The sequence below is a fragment of the Podarcis cretensis genome (assembly GCF_951804945.1).
Source record: "Podarcis cretensis genome assembly, chromosome: 3".
Classification (NCBI taxonomy): Eukaryota; Metazoa; Chordata; class Lepidosauria; order Squamata; family Lacertidae; genus Podarcis; species Podarcis cretensis.
The window spans coordinates 116,469,636-116,475,635 of record NC_137172.1 but is presented as its reverse complement, the minus strand read 5'-3'; the positions used below and the strand labels follow the sequence as shown (position 1 = coordinate 116,475,635).

Genomic DNA, 6,000 nt, shown 5'->3' with positions numbered 1-6,000 from the left:
GAACCAGAGGGAGTATGGGGAGCTAATGCTAAACAAACTAAACCATTAATTACCAGTTAGCAGTCAAGAAGTCAGGCAATTAATAGACTCTTCCACCCTCCTGCAAGGTTAAAGCTTACTGGGAAATGATATACAATGAATTGAAAAGGATGGCCTCTCTCTCCTTCAGGTGGGTTGGTACATTGGCCAGTATCTCTCTTCCTGGGAAGGACATCCGAATGGGGGCACATGGATTAGTCAGTATCCTGGCCCCAGCATGTGGTCACAATGGCCAATCTCCTTCAAGCAGGTGACATCAGCATGTGGTCACAGTGGCCAGTCCCTCTCCTTCAGGTGAACAGCATCAGCATGAAGTCACAATGGCTGGGGCCTTTTTCAAGCAAGCAGCATCAGCATGAGGTCAGAGTGGCCAGTTTCTGTCTTAGGGGCCAGTGGTATCATCATGTGGGGAGTACATTGGTCAACCTTCATTGGAGCAGGTATAGTGGACACATTGCCCTACTCATGAAGGTAGGCAGAAGTAGGACATATCCATATGGATATAAAATTTATAGCATGTTATGGTTTAAGAGAAAATGATATGAAAATGATATATTGTTGGTATCTAACACTGAGTTAACTGGCAAAAATGTATAACTCTAAACCAAACAAGTGTTGGAAATGTAAAGAGAAAGAAGGTTCTTTTTATCATATGTGGTGGTCTTGTATAAGGTTAAAGCTTACAGGGAAATGATATATAATGAATTGAAAAGGATGTTCAAGTAACCTTTGTAAAAAACAACCCCAGAATCTTTTCTTTTGGGAATTACAGGGACAGAACTACCTAAAATGTATAGAAACTTATTCATGTATGCTACTATAGTGGCAAGAATGTTACTCGCCCCAAAATGGAAAGAAACAGAAGTCCCAGCAAAGGAAGAATGGATACAAAAACTTATGGAATATGCAGAAATGGCGAAACTCACTGGAAGAATAAGAAATCAAGGCAACAATTTTTTAAAATAAAAGAATGGAAATGGTTTATTGAATATTTACAGATAAAAAACATTGGCAGGATTACTGTAACAACCTGCAGTTTTATAAGAGTATATATTTAAAGTAGATAAATAAATGAGCAAATTAAGTTAATTGTGGAAGATATTAAAAACAAATTTAAGGAAGAGGGGAAGGAAGTCAAGTTGTGAAATGTCAAAATGATTGTAAAATTGGTGAAATGTATAAAATTAGTGTTGCAAACATGTGCTGGATTATGGAGAAAGCTAGAGAGTTCCAGAAAGACATCTACTTCTGCTTCATTGACTATGCGAAAGCCTTTGACTGTGTCAACCACAGCAAAGTATGGCAAGTTCTTAAAGAAATGGGAGTACCTGATCACCTCATCTGTCTCCTGAGAAATCTCTACGTGGGACAAGAAGCTACAGTTAGAACTGGATATGGAACAACTGATTGGTTCAAAATTGGGAAAGGAGTACGACAAGGCTGCATATTGTCTCCCTGCTTATTTAACTTATATGCAGAATTCATCATGCAAAAGGCTGGGCTGGATGAATCCCAAGCTGTAATCAAGATTGCCGGAAGAAATATCAACAACCTCAGATATGTAGATGACACAACCTTGATGACAGACAGTGAGGAGGAATTAAAGAACCTTTAATGAGGGTGAAAGAGGAGAGCGCAAAATATGGTCTGAAGCTCAACATCAAAAAAAACTAAGATCATGGCCACTGGGCCCATCACTTCCTGGCAAATAGAAGGGGAGGAAATGGAGGCAGTGAGAGATTTTACTGCAGATGGTGGATGGTGACAGCAGCCACAAAATTAAAAGACGCCTGCTTCTTGGGACAAAAACATTGACAAACCTAGACAGCATCTTAAAAAGCAGAGACATCACCTTGCCAACAAAGGTCTGTATAGTTAAAGCTGTGGTTTTCCCAGTAGTGATGTATGGAAGTGAGAGCTGGACCATAAAGAAGGCTGATCGCCGAAGAATTGATGCTTTGGAATTATGGTGCTGGAGGAGACTCTTGAGAGTCCCATGGACTGCAAGAAGATCAAACCTATCCATTCTTAAGGAAATCAGCCCTGAGTGCTCACTGGAAGGGCAGATCGTGAAGCTGAGGCTCCAATACTTTGGCCACCTCATGAGAAGAGAAGACTCCCTGGAAAAGACCCTGATGTTGGGAAAGATGGAGGGCACAAGGAGAAGGGGACGACAAAGGACGAGATGGTTGGACAGTGTTCTCGAAGCTACCAGCATGAGTTTGACCAAACTGCGGGAGGCAGTGGAAGACAGGAGTGCCTGGCATGCTCTGGTCCATGGGGTCACAAAGACATGACTGAACGACTAAACAACAACAACAACAACATAAAATTAGTGAAATGTATAAACTTGAAAAAAAATGAATGAATGAATGAATGAATGAATGAGATGACTAGTCTATTGATTATATAGCTCTACTGGTGATCAGACCTGCATTGGACATACCTGGATTTAACATGTTTACTATACTTACGTATTCATTACATTTATATCCAATCTTTTTGCCCTAGGAGTTCAAGGTGGCATGTATGGTTCTCGCCAACAACCCTGTGACATTGGTTAGGCCGAGAGAGAGAGAGGGAGGGAGAGAGAGAGAGAGAGGGAGCATGACTGGCCCACAGTCACCCAACAAGCATCATGGCCAACTGGGGACTTGAACCCTGGCCTCTGATGTCCTAGTCTGACACTTTAACCAGTACACCAGACAGCCTTGTTTCAAAGATCCAGTGTGGTATAGTTACTGGAGGGTATTGTGGTTGAGCGTTGGATAAGGTTCTGGGTCCTGGTCCTTTGGCCATGGTGGTTTGGGGCCTGTCCTAGTATCTCAGCCTGACCTCACAGGGCTGGTGTGAAGATGCAAATGTAAGGAGAAAAACCTCTTATACCATCTCCAGCTCCTTGGGGGAGGGGGAAAAAAAAGAATGGGCAAAATTGAAATATAAGAACGAAAGAAAAGCTTCACATTATGGGGTCCTTGAAATCCTTCAGAGGCAAAGTGTTCTGTTTCGGTGTAAAATGTTGGCACAGTATGGTTTATATTTCTCTTTCTGTCTTTCAGATTCAGGCTTTTTTCCATATAAAAAAATAATAATAAAATGTGTTTTTAAGCTTTCTCACTTAACGCTTGGGTGCCTTTGGAATTGCTTTATTCACTGAGAACAATGCCTGTCTTGCTTGAAATATCTGCTTAAAATTGCTTTGGAAACGGCTGCCTTGAAGGCCAGCCTCCATTAGGAATTAGTTCTTTCTTTCTTTTTAATAGTTGAGCCAGCTAAACACAGGTTGGCATTCTGTAGGAGACAGGACCAGATAGATCCAGCTCACACAGGTCAGCAGCTAGCCCTGGGGAAGTTCAAACACATTGTACTGGAAACCTGATTCTTCTTGGGTGAGCTTATGTAACTGATTCCTGCAGCTACAGGCTCCTCTTCTATCGATATCCTCATTTATCTTTGATATTCCTGACACCTGTATGACCCGCTGAGGGCATCCTTCCTCTGAATATTCACAGCCACATCTCCTTTTCTTAGAAAACCCATTGCAATCCTCTTCCTGCTGCTACACTCACTCAAAAAAAGAAAGGAGTTTGTAATTTCAAGATCTGTCAAGTGAAGGGCTCGTGGTACAGGTTAATGGTGGCATAAAAAACCCACGGAAATCCTGCTGGGGGCTGCTAGGGGGCGCATCGGAAGATGGCCGACAATACCATCTCTCCGGCTCACACGAGGTAATTAAGAGGCTGTTATGGGAGTATGCAGCCTCCCTCGTTACCCCAAAGGAATGGGGAACGCTGCCTTGCCTGCAGTGCCCATAATTCACCCATTATTCACTCCCAGATTCAAAAGGGGGTGAGGGCACTAGGCACAAAAGCCCTCGTGTGGGTCGGCTCTCCTGGACACTGTCTCTGATCTGCGCAGCTAGTTGCGGGAACTCAAAATAAACAATCAGAACAGAAGCAAACGCACATACTTCAAGCGATGATCGGGAGTAAGGACTCTTACTAAAGGGATCTCTGGGAAGAGGAGCGATGGGCTGGACTTAACAATAAATCAAGAAGAGGAATATATCAAGAAGAAGATTCATCAAAGGATCAGTGTGTTGGAGCGAGACTGAAAAGGGGGGGGGAGACAAACTTTTTTTTGGTCTTATGTGAGTACCCAATAATCCCCCCTCCCCCCAAAAAAGAATAGTTGCAATTACTGATCACAAGCAGAAGGAATAAGAACTGTGTGGAAATTAATTACTATGCAAGGACATGGCTTATGGGAGCATCGGGAAACGAAAGTAAGTCCTTTGTGATGCAGTTATAAAAAGAGATTTATCATGGCAGGCCCGCCTGCAGGAATCCAGGGGGAGAAGGACTATGGCTGTTACTATGTTGGAGTGTGGGTTCGGCCTAGCAGGGCCCCCTGAGAAAATTTATGAGGGAGCAGCGGACCTGGGGAGATCAGGACAGACTGTCGGAATGTTTTGTACGGAGGTGTTGAAATGGCGTCTGGCTACTTTTATGGCTCTTGGATGAGTGTAAAATCCACACAGGATAAAACAACGTTTGTCTTCAACCCTCTTGTGGAGATTATCAGAGATCACAAAGAAAGGAGATAACAACAAGAAAATGAGGAAAACAACAAAGAGAAGATTGAACAGAACTGTGAATATAATTTTGACAGAACTGTGTAATTAAAGCAGCAGCAAGAGAGATGATCGGATCCCTTTCGGAGCTTGAAGCATGGGTACCCCCAACAAAAATTTTAAAAATTTGGCTGTGTAATTTGGAATTATTGTTATTTGGAATTAATGTGATATGATTGGCCTGTTAATAATTTTATTTTTTTTTAAAGAAATCCTGCTGGGATTTCGCTTGGGTTTCCTTCCAATGGATTGAGAGGATAATGACGTAATCCATGCATCTCAGACAGAGGACAAGAGCTTAGGAGTTAGGAGCTGAATTGAACCATGGACACAGTTTACACAATCAGGACCTGCAATAAAATGCTGCAGTGCGGAGCAATCCTGTTCACTGTTGCCACCTGTGCTCTCCTCCATTGGATTTCCCCAATAGCCCGTGAACATTCTGTGGCCACGGAGCATGCTCAGTCCTCACGCCTATGTCACTTCCCCTCACCTCGGGAGGAAATTGGCAACCAAGCTTTTTGATCTACTCAGTCTACACGTGAGTTCAGTGTGAATTCTGAGCTGCTCCCTGCAGCTGCATGGCTTTAACCAGCCTCTTTGGTTTCAGAAAGAATGGAGTCTGAAACTAACATTTCCCTATACTTAAAGTTTAGGGAGTTTTGCCGTTTTGTAACCATGCAACAGTCTACTGCCTGTGCAACTTTTCCTGATTGCTGTATGGAAAAGAACATGAATCTGACCTTTGAAGAGTTTTGTAAGGAAACCATCTTATAAATTACTAAACAGGTGGTCTACCTTTGTGCTAGGGAAGTGGGATTCACTGGAAACGGCACATTTTAAAGGTTTTACAGCCTATATTTCCACACTTTTCTTTGCTGAATGCTTTGTCATGGATTGGGGCTGCTCTGAAGTGTCAGAGCCCTGAATCAGGGGACCTGTGTGCTGCCTTGGTTATGACGCACCCTCCAACATTTCACTGATGAAAATAGGGACATCCTATTCCATACCCTCCAACACCTCTCTGATGAAAATACGGATGTCCTACCATACTCTCCATTTCTCCAATGAAAATAGGGACATCCTAAGGAAAAGCGGGGCATTCTGGGATCAAATCAGAAACTGGGACTTCTGTAATTCTGGGACTGTCCCTGGAAAATATTGACACTTGGAGGGCCTTTTATAATACATATCCCTGTCAAATGGTTACAATATGTAGGGGCCTGAGACGTTAACATATGAGAGTGCTGGGGGTGAAATAGTTAAACAAGTTACCCAATCAGAACCCGGGGGTGGAGTCAGAGGGACTATAAAACCAGCTCTGGGAG

The 6,000-nt window shown here is 42.9% G+C and overlaps 1 long non-coding RNA gene across 1 annotated transcript in view; it reads left to right on the top strand.

Moving 5' to 3' along the window:
- Positions 1-348: 348 nt before the first annotated feature.
- Positions 349-6,000, top strand: part of LOC307212732 — a 150,261-nt gene continuing 144,609 nt past the window's right edge. The window contains exon 1 of the long non-coding RNA XR_013837153.1: positions 349-510. This is a non-coding gene — a long non-coding RNA (uncharacterized lncRNA). The remainder of the gene's footprint in view (positions 511-6,000) is intronic.